The sequence below is a fragment of the Bos indicus x Bos taurus genome, chromosome X (assembly GCF_003369695.1).
Source record: "Bos indicus x Bos taurus breed Angus x Brahman F1 hybrid chromosome X, Bos_hybrid_MaternalHap_v2.0, whole genome shotgun sequence".
Classification (NCBI taxonomy): Eukaryota; Metazoa; Chordata; class Mammalia; order Artiodactyla; family Bovidae; genus Bos; species Bos indicus x Bos taurus.
In genome coordinates, this window is record NC_040105.1 from 52615714 (window position 1) to 52628904 (window position 13191).

The window sequence follows — 13191 nt, forward strand, 5'->3', positions numbered from 1 at the left end:
AAGTGATACAGATTTTGAATTTCAAGTAGACTATAAGGCTAACTTTTAAAATGAATTGGACTTCAGAAACATTTTGTCTAAAAAAATATATTGACTCAATAGCAGTGTAGCTGGTGTCAGACACGGCATCCTTTCTAAGGTTGGTTTGTTAATGAGGACTGACAAGGCTACCCTAAGTCATAATATGTAGTGAAAGCTGTGCTCCTTGCTGTGTGTGGTGTGACAAAGAAAATAAGCCAATATTCTAGTCATGCAACATCACACAACTCAACACCAGACTCTGTCACGTAGTCAGGCAGCCAGTCCCTAAGTCACAGCGCAGGAGCTACAGGGCCTCAGGGCACCACTGCAGTTGTTAGTTTGGCTTGTCACCTTCTACGGGCTTGGCCAGTAAGGAGACAATGAACCCGAATGGATTCAGATTCTACCTTACAGACAGTGCAGAAGCAATATGACCCTGGTGTCAGTTGCCTTGTCCCTAGTCCCGCGGTTTGCCACTGAATTGGAAGGCCTCAGTAAAGGCACTACAGGTGGTGGGTCTGTGCCAGGAAGGAGCCCGCAGTTGTGCCCTATGGCACTGAGCAGCTCTGCAGTCCAGAGCTGTACTCTCAGGTGGGGCTAGGGAGACCATTCTATGTTCAACTGAAACCAGAGGTGGATGAGTAACAACTTTGTGTCACCTCCAGCTGGATGAGGAGGCAGTTAAGAAACGGCCTCATAGCAGCTCTTCATCAGGCTGCTTATCTCCCCTTGCTGCAAGAGCAATCAGGAGGTTCTCTGACAAGATTCAAGTCAGCCTGCAGTTTTAGCCTTGCCTACGTAGCCTAAGTGGGGACATGCAAGGGCACCAGGGCACCAAGACAGAGTCACACTCCTACAGTGTCTGGAACAACACACAAGACTAGGTATGGTGCAACAAATATGACGCCTATATACCGACTCCTACATGGAGGAGATGCTTTTCCTGTCAGTCATAAAAATATTCCTTCATTTAGTACACACATATTGATTACTAGCGTGTTTCAGGTTGTATCTGCAACGCTTGAAATAACAAGACCAGTGATGTGAGGTGGTGGATGATGGGAATATCACACTGGTGGACCAGACAGACACATAAACAGAAAAGAAGTGCAAAGGAGAAACACAGGGAATGGACCTAAGGGAAAAGCCAAGCAAAACGGTGAGCAGGGTGGCCAAGAAGCAGGAGGAAAGCTAGAAGATAAGGTTCATTCTAAGAGTGAAAGAGGTTATATATAACACAGCTGTGCTTTGGCCCAGGCTGTGGATGAGAGTCACAACCTCCCCTGCATCGCTGCCCCTTTTGAGGGTGGTGTCTGGGAGTCTAGAGATTCTGAAGGGAGAGAAGGAAAATACATAGTGCGGGGGGTACGTGCACCCGCCCTGATAGAGATGCAGGTGCAGCTTGTTACAGTTACCAGGAGGGGATGAGCGGAGTTGGATTCGGTGACTCAAGAAGAAATGTGCAAATGAATGCAAAGGGAGAAAAACACATTGAGAGGGGGTAAACAGCTCCAACTCCCATTTCTGTACCAGGGTAGGTGCTCCATTCCTGTTGTGAGAAGGCTTCCTGGTCTGAGCTCTGGGAGGGAGTGATGAGCATTCTAAGGACCCATCATCACCTAAGCAGGGGGCACTGAGTGTGTGAAGACAGAAGTCTCAGCCTTTACCACTGAGAGACACAGAAAGCTTCTTCACCCTGCTGAGAGTGGGGCTCTGGCAGCTTAGGCAAGCTCAAAGGTAAGGTGGAGGTGGTGGTTGTTGTTCAGTCGCTGAGTCGTGTCCAACCATTACTACCCATGGCCTGCAGCATGCCAGGCTCCTCTGTCCTACACTATCTCCCTGAGTTTGATCAAATTAATGTCCATTGGGTTGGTGATGCTATCTAACCATCTCACCCTCTGTCGCCCCCTTCTCCTCCTGCCTTCAATCTTTTTGCATCAGGGTCCTTTCCAGTGAGTCAGCTATTCGCATCAGGTGGCCAAAGTATTGCACCTTCAGCATCAGTCCTTCCAGTGAATATCAGAGTTCATTTCCTTTAGGATTGGCGGGTTTGTTCTCCTTCCTGTCCAAGGGATTCTCAAGGCTCATCTCTAGCACCACAATTCGAAAGCATCAGTTCTTTGGCACTCAGCCTTCTTAATGATCCAACTCGCACATCTGTACATCACTACTGGAAAAAACCGTAGTTTTGACTCTACAGACCTTTATCAGCAAAGTGATGGCTCTGCTTTTTTAATGTTGTCTAGGTTTGTCATGTGCTTTTCCCAGGGCTCAGTGGTAAAGTATCTGTCTGTAAGGCAGCACACTTAGGAGATACGGATTCAATACCTGAGTCAGAAAGATCCCCTGGAGGAGGGCATGGCAACCCACTCCAGGATTCTCATCTGGAGAATCCCCTGGACAGAGGAGCCTGTTGGGCCTCGGTCCATGGGGTCATAAAGAGCCGGACACTACTGAAGTGCCTGAGAATGTGTGCAAGCTAGGTTTGTCATAGCTTTCCTTCCAAGGAGCAAGTGTCTTTTAATTTCATGGCTGCAATCACCATCTGCAGTGATTTTGGAGCCCAAGAAAATGAATTCTGTCACTGCTTCCACTTCCCCCTTCTATTTGCCATGAAGTGATAGGACCAGATGCCATGATCTTAGTTTTCTAAATGTTGAGGTTAAGGCAGTTTTTTCACTCTCCTCTTTCACCTTTATCAAAAGGTTATTTGCTCTTTCCTTTCTGCCATTAGAGTGCTATCGTCTGTGTACTTGAGCTTGTCGATATTCCTCCCAGCAATCTTTGATTCCAGCCTGGCATTTCGCATGATGTACTCTGCATCTAAGTTAAATAAGCAGCATGACAATATACAGCCTTGTCATACTCCTTCCCCATGAAGGAGTTATGAAACAGTTATTTGTTCCAACTCTGGTTCTAACTGTTGCTTCTTGACCCGCATACAGGTTTCTCAGGAGACAGTTCGAGTAGTCTGGTACTGCCCTCTGTTTAAGAATTTTCTCTATTTGTTGTGATCCACGCAGTCAGAGGTCTTAGCATAGTCAATGACACAGAAGTAGATGTTTTTCTGGAATTCCCTTGCTTTCCCCATGACCTAACAGATATTGGCAATTTGATCTTTGGTTGCTCTGCCTCCTCAAAACCTAACTATATCTGGAAGTTCTCAGTTCACGTACTGTTGAAGCCTAGCTTGGAAGAGTTTACTCACAATTCGTACTCAATGTGGGTGCCAAAAACTTGAGGCCCAAAGTAAAGTCTAAACATTGAAAATACCTACATTCCTTTAAGGACAGGTGTTTACAGTTTGAAGTGAAGCCAGGTGACTCCTGAGTCCCAGGTCACAGAGCTGCTGGCCTGGAGGTGTGGCTGAAACTGAGGCAAGACAAGACAACTGAGGCCCTCTCCCTGCATGGAGGGAGGGCCTGCCCCAAGGATGAGAAGAACAGGACCCCCAGGGGTCTCACAGTCTAGCAGGGAGGCAGGCACATTGCTTCAGGCAGCACATATTCATCGAGGCTTTTCTTGGCTCTCTGTACTGGATACAAGTGGCCAGCCCACAGAAATCCCTGTGCTGGACTTACTCTCCCCAAAGGGGAAGGGGTGGGGGTAGGAGGCACCCTACCTCATAACAACCCAGGACATTCTACAGTGTGTTAGAAGGGGGTGGTGCTGTTATCAGATATATGTAAGTCCTGTAAGGGACTGGTACTGTGGGCAGCAAGGCGGAAAGCTGCAAGTCACAGTATTGAACAGAGCAACCAGGGCGGGCTTCATTGAGGAGCTGATATTTTAACAAAGACTTGAAGGGGGAAGGAGTCAGCACAGCAGACATCTGGGGTCAGGATATCGCAGAAGAGGGAACAGTGGGGATAAAGGCGGGGGAAGACATAGCCAGGTGGCCAGGGCAGCTGGGAGCAGAGTTGAACAGAAAGCGGGGACTAGATACGGCGGCACTGGGTAAGCGTCTGCTCTGTCGGTGAACCAACAGGGACAAGCAGGTCATAGGTGCTGATGGACATGCCTGTACCAGGCCTGTGAGGGAGGCAGAGGCAGGACAGGGGGAAAGAGCACAGACAGCTGAGGTGGGGCAAGCAAGGAGTGAGGAGGATGCACGAGGGGCAGCTCCGAGTGAGGCTGACGGCCTCCCCTGGACTCGACACGCCTTTCCTACCTGTACTGGTGTCCCCGACTCCATAGACGCCTGTGCTCCAAGCACAGTGTCAGAGACTCCACTAGCAGCCTGAGGGTCATTCAACAGTCCATCGTCTGGACACATAGTTACGGGGCCTACATTGCCACTTGGTCCTTGGGAAACGTTCAGTGACCTGAATGTGCTCTCAGGATCTTGACCCCAGTTCCACGTGAGGCTACAACTGTGGCTGATGGGGCAAACAGAGTGACCCACACGTGTGTAATGAACCTTGCAGCCTCTTTGATCAGGAGTTTCCAGAATTAGGGGTCATATGAAACATGCACTCCAATCCCCGCCCCCAAAGGGAAGAGAATCTGATTCCACAGATGTCCTGCTTACCTCCATTCTCCTGTGTCGTTATTAACACACAAGTAACTGGTCCACGAAGAGCTACGCTTTATTGACTGAGAATTTACCTTGAGTCCCGGTCCTTCATTCATTCAGGAAGTAGTTCTAAGCAGGGACCAGACGCTATGTCTCCTCCTACTGCGGCTTGAGTTCGTTAGGCATGATGAGGACTGTCACCTACAAGCAGATGACTGCCACGTGCTGTGTGAGAAAGCGATGGCAGGATTTAAAATTATAGAACTCAGGGAACACAGAAGAGAGCATCTGACCCCTGCCATATGTCCGGGGGTGGGATGAGGTGTGGATCCCTAGTCAGGACACATTCTCGTGGTGGGGACCAGGGTGGGGGGTTCTTGAGGTGGCACTTTGACCTTCCACAGTTTACACACAACACGAGCAGAAGGGCACAGACCTGGACACAGGTGGAGCCAGACAGATTTCATCCCCAAATGTCTCCAGAGCACCATGGCAGCTGGGTCGTCTCCAGTGCTGTCTTACAGCCACTAAAACACTTGCTGTGCTTTGGGCGTGCCTCCTGATTCCTTATATCTGATAAACGAGGTGAGACTGGTGGAGACATAACTGGGGTGGGGGTTGGTTGCAAAGCCTCTCTGATATGGCAGAGTGCCTCCCCGCAGGGGAAGTTAAACTCCTGCTTGCTGTTGTCTCTGGAGCAACCCTTTCCTAACAGCGGACTCCAGTTTCTTGGCTGCAAGGCAGCTCCTCCTAAGGCGCACACAAAGGGCTTAGGACCCTTCAGGTGGCTTTGCCCTATTGGATACCCGTGTTTCACAAGTGGACGGAGTTGGGACACTGATGGCTCTCCTCTCATGGAACATCTGCATCTCAGTAACTGAAAACACAAGCCACGCGTGTTGTTGTGACTGCAGAGAAGACTGGCTTGATCTAGGGCATGACTCCAAGATCCAGCTTTTACTGCATCAGCCACCTAAGCTCTTTCAGCTTGCTTCCTTGTCTGTGAGAAGGCTGGGGTTCATCCTTACCCCTCTGGTCTGTGGGGAATAAAACCCATATACCTGGCTCCCACAAGCCTCATAATTATGCTCCAGGGTGAGTAATTTACACTGCCCCCCGCCACCCGTTACGGACACATCAGTGGAAAGGGAGGCATGCCTGAGCCCCTTCAGAGTCTACTCCATTCTCTGGCTGGGGTGAGGCTTGGGGTGTGGTGGTGAGAACTGGTGCCATGTCCAACTATTTAATTGGCTTTACATACACAGGCACACACTCATTTCATATTTAGGTGTGTTCTGCTCAGAGGAGTTATAGTGAAGGGGAGTCGAGGTCGTCACAGTTGAATTCTGTAGCAGGTCGAAGCAGCAGTGGGGTCGCTCCCTCCACTGCCCATCACAGGAACTGCAGTTTCCCTCATGGGTTGATGGCACCAGTGGGAGACCTGAGGAGTTGCAAGAAGTGCTGTGACATTCCCTAGGAGGGTCCCCATACTGAGCTGAGAGCTCGTCATTGCCTCCCTGATGACCACAGGGACTAGTAAATCACACCCCGCATAGGGAGGACGTATCAATATACTTCATCTCGTCCTAACAGGAACTCAACACTATAACGTGAAAAATAGTGAAAATCTCATCAACACACCACTGCATGGGTGGGGAAGCTCAAGTCCTGTTCCGTGTACTGGGTCACAGAACCGTAAAGTGACATTGTGAAACTTCCATGCTTCGGCTTATCCCTGCTCACTGTGAAGCAGGTGGTCACCCTGGATCCCTTTATGCTTCCAATGCTGTGACCAATTCAAAAGGCCATATTCAAAGACAACAACAGGCCCATATAAAGCACAAGGAGAGCTTTTCTGTCTGTATCCTTTGCTTAGCAAGGAAGCCTTTCCCAGACAAACTCTGCCATCTGATTGCATTTCTCATCAGCTCATCGAGCAGCAGGGATTCATAGTGAAATCTCCACCACCTTGCATTTGGTAATAATATCAAATCTGTTAACTGTGACTTTTCACCCAGGTACTCCCCAGGAAAATGGAAATTGCCCTACCCAGCCTGACCGCTGAACCTAAGAAGGAATCAGGCAGATGAGGAGGAAGAAGGGCATGTAAGATGGAGGCAAAGGCAGGAGTGAGATTGTGAAATTGGTGGGTGGGGGAGGGGGCCAACAAGGGGGTGGGGGGCAGCTAGGGAGTACGAGTGTGAGCACACCAGCCATCTGATGAACAGAGAGAGGTCTGGGTGGCTGGAATATCAAGTGGGGCTTGGGAGAGGAAGGAGGGTGTCTGGTGAAGATCGGGCATTTGGGGGCAGACAAGACCTCCTGCGCCTAGTCCAGGTGGCTGTACAATATCCTAAGAGCAGCAGGCAGCCTGTGCAGAGTTTTGAGCAAGGGTGTCATGCCCAGATTGCACTGAAGAAAGCTTCCCTTCCTCAGGCAGCAGGACAGACCATGTGTTGGAAAGCATCAGGATTGCTGGTGCTTGTCAAGGAGAGAGACGAGGGTGACCTGGCCTAGGGAATTCACTGTGCTGAGGGAGAGAAGGAAGAGAATCTTACTAGACTTAGGAGGCAGAGAGGTGAGGCTTGATGATTGAGAGTGTGGTGAGAGAGAGGCAGCAGGCAAGGATGGCTTTAAGCATCTCTGGCCTAAGCAGCTGGGGAGAAGGCTGGGATGCACTGAATCAGTGAGAGAGTAACAGGCAGGAAGGCCAGAGGTCTCCAAACAGAAGAAATAGCCTGCATGTGACAGACATTTTTATCTCTCTTAAGGGGCAAGAGGAAACAAACTAGCGATATTTTTTTCCTTCTCTATACAAATTTAAAAGCGGTTTCTCTTAAATACTGTGTTGCCACAATGACACCTGGTTTCACCCTGAAGTTAACTATTCTCAAACCTAGAGATAACCAATGCATTTCTCTTATGAAAATGTTTATCTTAAGCTATGCTATGTACTATGCATTTACCCCAGACTCTGTCTTCAAGTCAGTTCCGCCTCTTGGCTCAGAACCTACTTGAGAAATCAACATGTTATACTCAGATATTGTTCCCCTAATCTATGCAAACGAAACTATTTGTTATGGTGACCTGCCCTTCTTCAAGATTTCAAGTTAATCATTTTATGGCCCAGGATGAACCATTTGGTGCAAGATTATCCCAAAATGCATGCTTATGGGTGAGGGGGCCTGGTGCCATTCTGAGTTTCAGACATTCCTTTCTTTCATTAACAGACTGCTAGTGACTATATAACATCCAGCTGAAGAGTAGCAGGCGGGGGGAGGGGGGTACTCTTCTGCCCCCTTCTGATGCCTATGTCAGAAGCTTTCTCTATCTCCTTGATACTTCAATAAAACTTTATTACACAAAGCTCTGAGTGATCAAGTCTCGTCTCTGGCCCCGGATTGAATTCTTCTCCTCCGGAGGCCAAGAATCCCAGCGTCTTTGCGTGATTCAACAATAACATTTTATCTGGTAACAGTAAAGGAGGTGCAGCTGTGTGGGGAGCAGGGGGAGGGGGATGGATACAGTTTGGACATGTTGCATATTCCTTGCCCGGAGGACTCAACACAAACTATTAGAACGACTTGGGGGAGCTGACCTAACTTCTCTGTGCCCATGATGCCTCATCTGTGATGGTGGAATGAGGCTAAGAATTAAGAAACAGACTAATTTCCTGTTTCATTGCTTTAGTCTAGGAGAATGTTCTTCTTTTACAAAGAAGTGCTGTCTTACTGTCAGGTATTCTGTTGGTATAATGGGAATGTATCTGCTTATCCATATATCTGCTTGGTTTTACATATCTGCTTTGTGTATTTCACCATGTGCTATGTATTCTCAACCGTAAAGAAAATAAACTCAAAGGAACAAGTGTTTCTTGTCACATGCATGCAGAACGGCAGTCCATCAGCCTGTCTCTCAGAGAAACAAGCCCCCTTTAGAACCTCCTGTAGCTCCTCATTCCCTCCAGGGGGTGGGTAGAGGCCTGTGGAACCCAGCGTGTCTTTCACTTCTCTTCCCTGTGAAGGCATCTCCGGTGTCCCAGAAGTTGCCTAGCACTTGTTGAGTGCAGTCTCCCTGCAGCCCTGTCAGTTGACTAGGGAAGTCTGTAGTCAGGAAGAGAGTGCTGAGCCTGATGTGTGGATCTGGAAACCATCACCCTGTGATGCCGAGCTGGGAGGTGATGAAGCCACAGACACCTAGATTTGAATCAAGGTCCCACCACTTACTTCTTCTGTGACCGTGGGCAAGTTACTTACACTCTCTGGGACCTAGTTTCCTGAATTGAAGAGGATTATGATTCTATTCTGTGATAATGACTCCTTTTTGCTGCCTTCATTTAGATTACCAAAAAAACCCAAACCTCTTGAGAACTAACTATACAGTGATGTTCAAGTGTTGATTACTTCCAGAGTAAAAACGGAACCTGTCAACAAAGACATGAAAAGATGCTGAACCTTGTTCATCATGAGAGAAATGCAAATCAGAACGACAATTAGCAATCTTGTCACAGCAGTCAGAATGGTCATCAGAAATCTACACACAATAAATGTGGGAGTGGACGTGGAGAAAAGGGAATCCTCCTTTACTGTTGCGAGAATGAAAGTTGATACAGCCACTATGGAGAACAGTATGGAGATTTCCTTTAAAACTGGGAATAAATAAAACTACCTCGTGCTGTGCTGTGCTTAGTTGCTCAGCTGTGTCCGTCTCTTTGCACCCCCATGGACTGTAGCCCACCAGGCTACTCTGCCCATGGGGATTCCCCAGGCAAGAATACCGAGGTGGGTTGTCATGCCCTCCTCCAGGGGATCTTCCCAACCCAGGGACCAAAGCTGGTCTCCCGCAGTGCAGGCAGATCTGTTATTGTCTGAGCCGCCAGGGAAGCCCGTAAATACTAGAGTGGCTAGCCTATCCCTTCTCCAGGGGGTCTTCCCAACCCAGGATTTGAACTGGGTTCTCCCACACTGCACATGGATTCTCTACCAGCTGAGCTACCACGGAAGCCCATAAAACTACCATATGACCCAGAAATCACACTATTGGGCATACACCCTGAGAAAACTATTATTCAGACAGATGTACCGAAATGTTCCTTGCACCAGTATCTACAATATCCATGATATGGAAGAAACATAGATGTTTGTCAATGAATGGATAAAGATGTTATGGTACATGTATACAGTGGAATATTAATCAGTTATAAAAGGGAACGAATTTGAGTCATTTCTAGTGAATTGGATGAAGCTAGAGCCTGTTATAGAGTGAAATAAATCAGAAAGAGAAAAACAAACATCCTACATCAACAGATATATGTGAAATTTAGAAAAAGGTACTGATGAACCTATTTGCAGGGCAAAATTAGAGTCTCAGACATGGACAAGAGAATTATGGACACAGCAGGCAAGGAGAGGATGGATTGAATTGAGAGAGTAGCACTGAGTCGGACACAACTGAAGGGACTTAGCAGCAGCAGCACTGAAATATACAGATTACCATGTGTAAAACAGATAGCTAGGGCAAGCTTCTATATAGCACAGGAAGCTTAGCTTGGTGCTCTGTAATGACCTAGAGGGGTGGGGTTGGGGGGGTGGAAGAGAGGTTCAAGAGGGAGGGGATATATGTATATACTTATAGCTGATTCACCCTTGTCCTACAGCAAAAATTAGCACAACATTTAAAGCAATCATAATCCAATTTTAAAAGGTGGGGGGTGTTCGAACCTCTCTGCCTTTATACTTATCTACTGGGACCGGCATGAAAGATGCACATATTTACCATGCTGACAAAGTTCAACTTCACCTGAGCTGTTAAGAAAAGCCACAGTAAAGAAATCTCTGCAGACTTTCATGTCCCCAAAATGACTTAATGCAAAGCACCACCCTTCCCCGTCGGACCCCTCATCCAAAGTATCCAGTGACTCCTGGGTTTACCTACTACAAGGTCAAGTACAGACCTTCCTCCTTGTCATTAAAAGGCAGACACAGACCATCCAACTCCTTGTTTCTGTCTCATGACTAGGAACGGTGACTAAAAGTCAGTTCAACTGAAACTAGCTAGTCACAAAGATAATTGTTTCCTCTTTTGTCGACAAGATTTCCCCCTAAATGTTTTCCCCCCTGCAAAGGTCCCCACTGTCACTTCTCTACTACTCTCTGTGGAATGAAGTACAGTGCAAACCACCTTGCTGGCAGTCTGATCATCAGGTCTGTGGTGCTCTCCCAATTGCAATCGGTAGAAATACAGCCAGTGTCTCTATTAGTTTGCTTTTACTCTTTCCTAGTGTGTTACTCGGAGAAGGCAATGGCACCCCACTCCAGTACTCTTGCCTGAAAAATCCCATGGATGTAGGAGCCTGGTAGGCTGCAGTCCATGGGGTCGCGAAGAGTCGGACACTACTGCGCGACTTCACTTTCACTTTTCACTTTTATGCATTGAAGAAGGAAATGGCAACCCACTCCAGTGTTCTTGCCTGGAGAATCCCAGGGACGGGGGAGCCTGGTGGGCTGCCGTCTCTGGGGTCGCACAGAGTCGGACACGACTGAAGCGACTTGGCAGCAGCAGCAGCAGCAGTGTGTTACTAGGAACAATTGGTAGAAAAACATTCAAGTAACAGGAGCTGCTCCTCACGTTGACAGGCGACAACACAAATTACCAGGCAATCGGGGAGAAGCCGCCACCCTCCAACCCCAAGAGCCGACCATCACCAACTGTCATCTGTGTGGAAGGAAACTTCCTGCGACTCTGGCAGCGATGGTCCCTCCTAGCCTCCAAGCTGCTGGCAAGGACCTCCGGGCACGCGGTCGAGAGGGCCCGGCACTAACTCCTCTTCTCTGAATCCCCATCGCCCTACTGACGCCGTGCTCGGGGAGGAACCTACTTTTCTTCAGGCCACTCCAGGCTCCCTCTCAACCCACTAGAACGCAGGGAATACGCAGGAAGTTCCTTCTATAAGGAGTGGAGGGGTAAATGTCCCATCTTTGTGACGTTATAATCATGCCCGCAGACTCCTCCCCGCTCAAGGGCGGGTTGGCTCTATAGGACGCTGGAGGACTCCTCTCGGTGGTCTTCACCCTTCTATTCCACACACACTAAGGATGGGAGGCCTTAGTGTGGATGGGAGGAATAGAAGACCGCCTCCCACTCCCGGCTTCTCGCACGGGCTGAGCATGGGAGGCACTGCATTGGCGTCCTGCTGCTGAGAACCTGATCCTGAGAAAGAACTTGTGAGAGCCAGGGGTAGAGAGAGGGACAGACACGCAGAGAGAGACATCTATCTCTCTAGGGCCAACCACGTGTGCCGTAGTGTCACAGGACCAGAATCCTCTTTAGCCAAGTGGGATCCCTGTTCTTTCAGAAGAGTTATTTTCCGCAGATGCCCCACCTCTTCAGTATCAGATGGCGGTTGGACAGTCTTCAGTTCAGTTCAATCAATCAGTCCTATCCGACTCTTTGCAACCCCATGGACTGCAGCATGCCAGGCTTCCCTGTCCATCACCAACTCGCGGATCCTACTCAAACTCATGTCCATTGAGTAGGTGCTGCCATCCAACCATCTCATCCTCTGTTGTCCCCTTCTCCTTCCGCCTTCAATCTTTCCCAGCATCAGGGTCTTTTCCAATGAGCCAGTTCTTCTCATCAGGTGGCCAAAGTATTGCAGTTTCAGCTTCAGCGTCAGTCCTTCCAATGAATATTCAGGACTGATTTGCTCTAGAATGGATGGTTTGATCTCCCTGCAGTCCAAGGGACTCTCAAGAGTCTTCTCCAACATCACAGTTCACAAGCATCAATTCTTCAGCACTCAGCTTTCTTTATAGTCCACCTCTCACATCCATGCATGACTACTGGAAAAACCAAAGCTTTGACTAGACGGACCTCTGTTGGTAAAGTAATGTCTCTGCTTTTTAATATGTGGTCTAAGTTGGTCATAGCTTTTCTTCCGAGGAGAAGCCGTCTTTTAATTTCGTGGCTGCAGTCACCATCTGCAGTGATTTTGAAGTCCAAACAATAAAGTCTCTCACTGTTTCCATTGTTTCCCTATCTATTTCCCATGAAGTGATGGGACCGGATGCCATGATCCTAGTTTTCTGAATGTTGAGATTTAACCCAACTTTTTCACTCTCCTCTTTCACTTTCATCAAGAGTCTCTTTAGTTCTTCTTCGCTTTCAGCCAAAAGGGTGGTGTCATCTGCATATCAGGGGTTATTGATATTTCTCCCAGCAATCTTGATCCCAGCTTGTGCTTCATCCGGCCTGGCATTTCGCATGATGTACTCTGCATATAAGTTAAATAAGCAGGGTGACAGTATACAGCCTTGACGTACTTGAGAACCCCGTGAACAGTATGGACAGTCTGTATGTGACTTATTTCTTTCTCTGTTTGCAGACTGCCATTTTTAAACCGATATGGTAACATGCTATGGACATCAGTTAATGACCATGATAACTGGGCTCAAATCAATGTTCACCAGGTTCAGAAGTAGGCTCTTTCCTTGGCATCAGATTCCTCCACATCTCCTGTCCCACGTCACAAAATGAGACAAAATTCCAGGGGGAATGCATTTCCCATATTGAAATCATCACAGGTGTTCTTTCTCCAGAGTGCGTGAGTTAGACCTTGATGTGACATAGGAATAAGTACATACTTGTAATAGGCT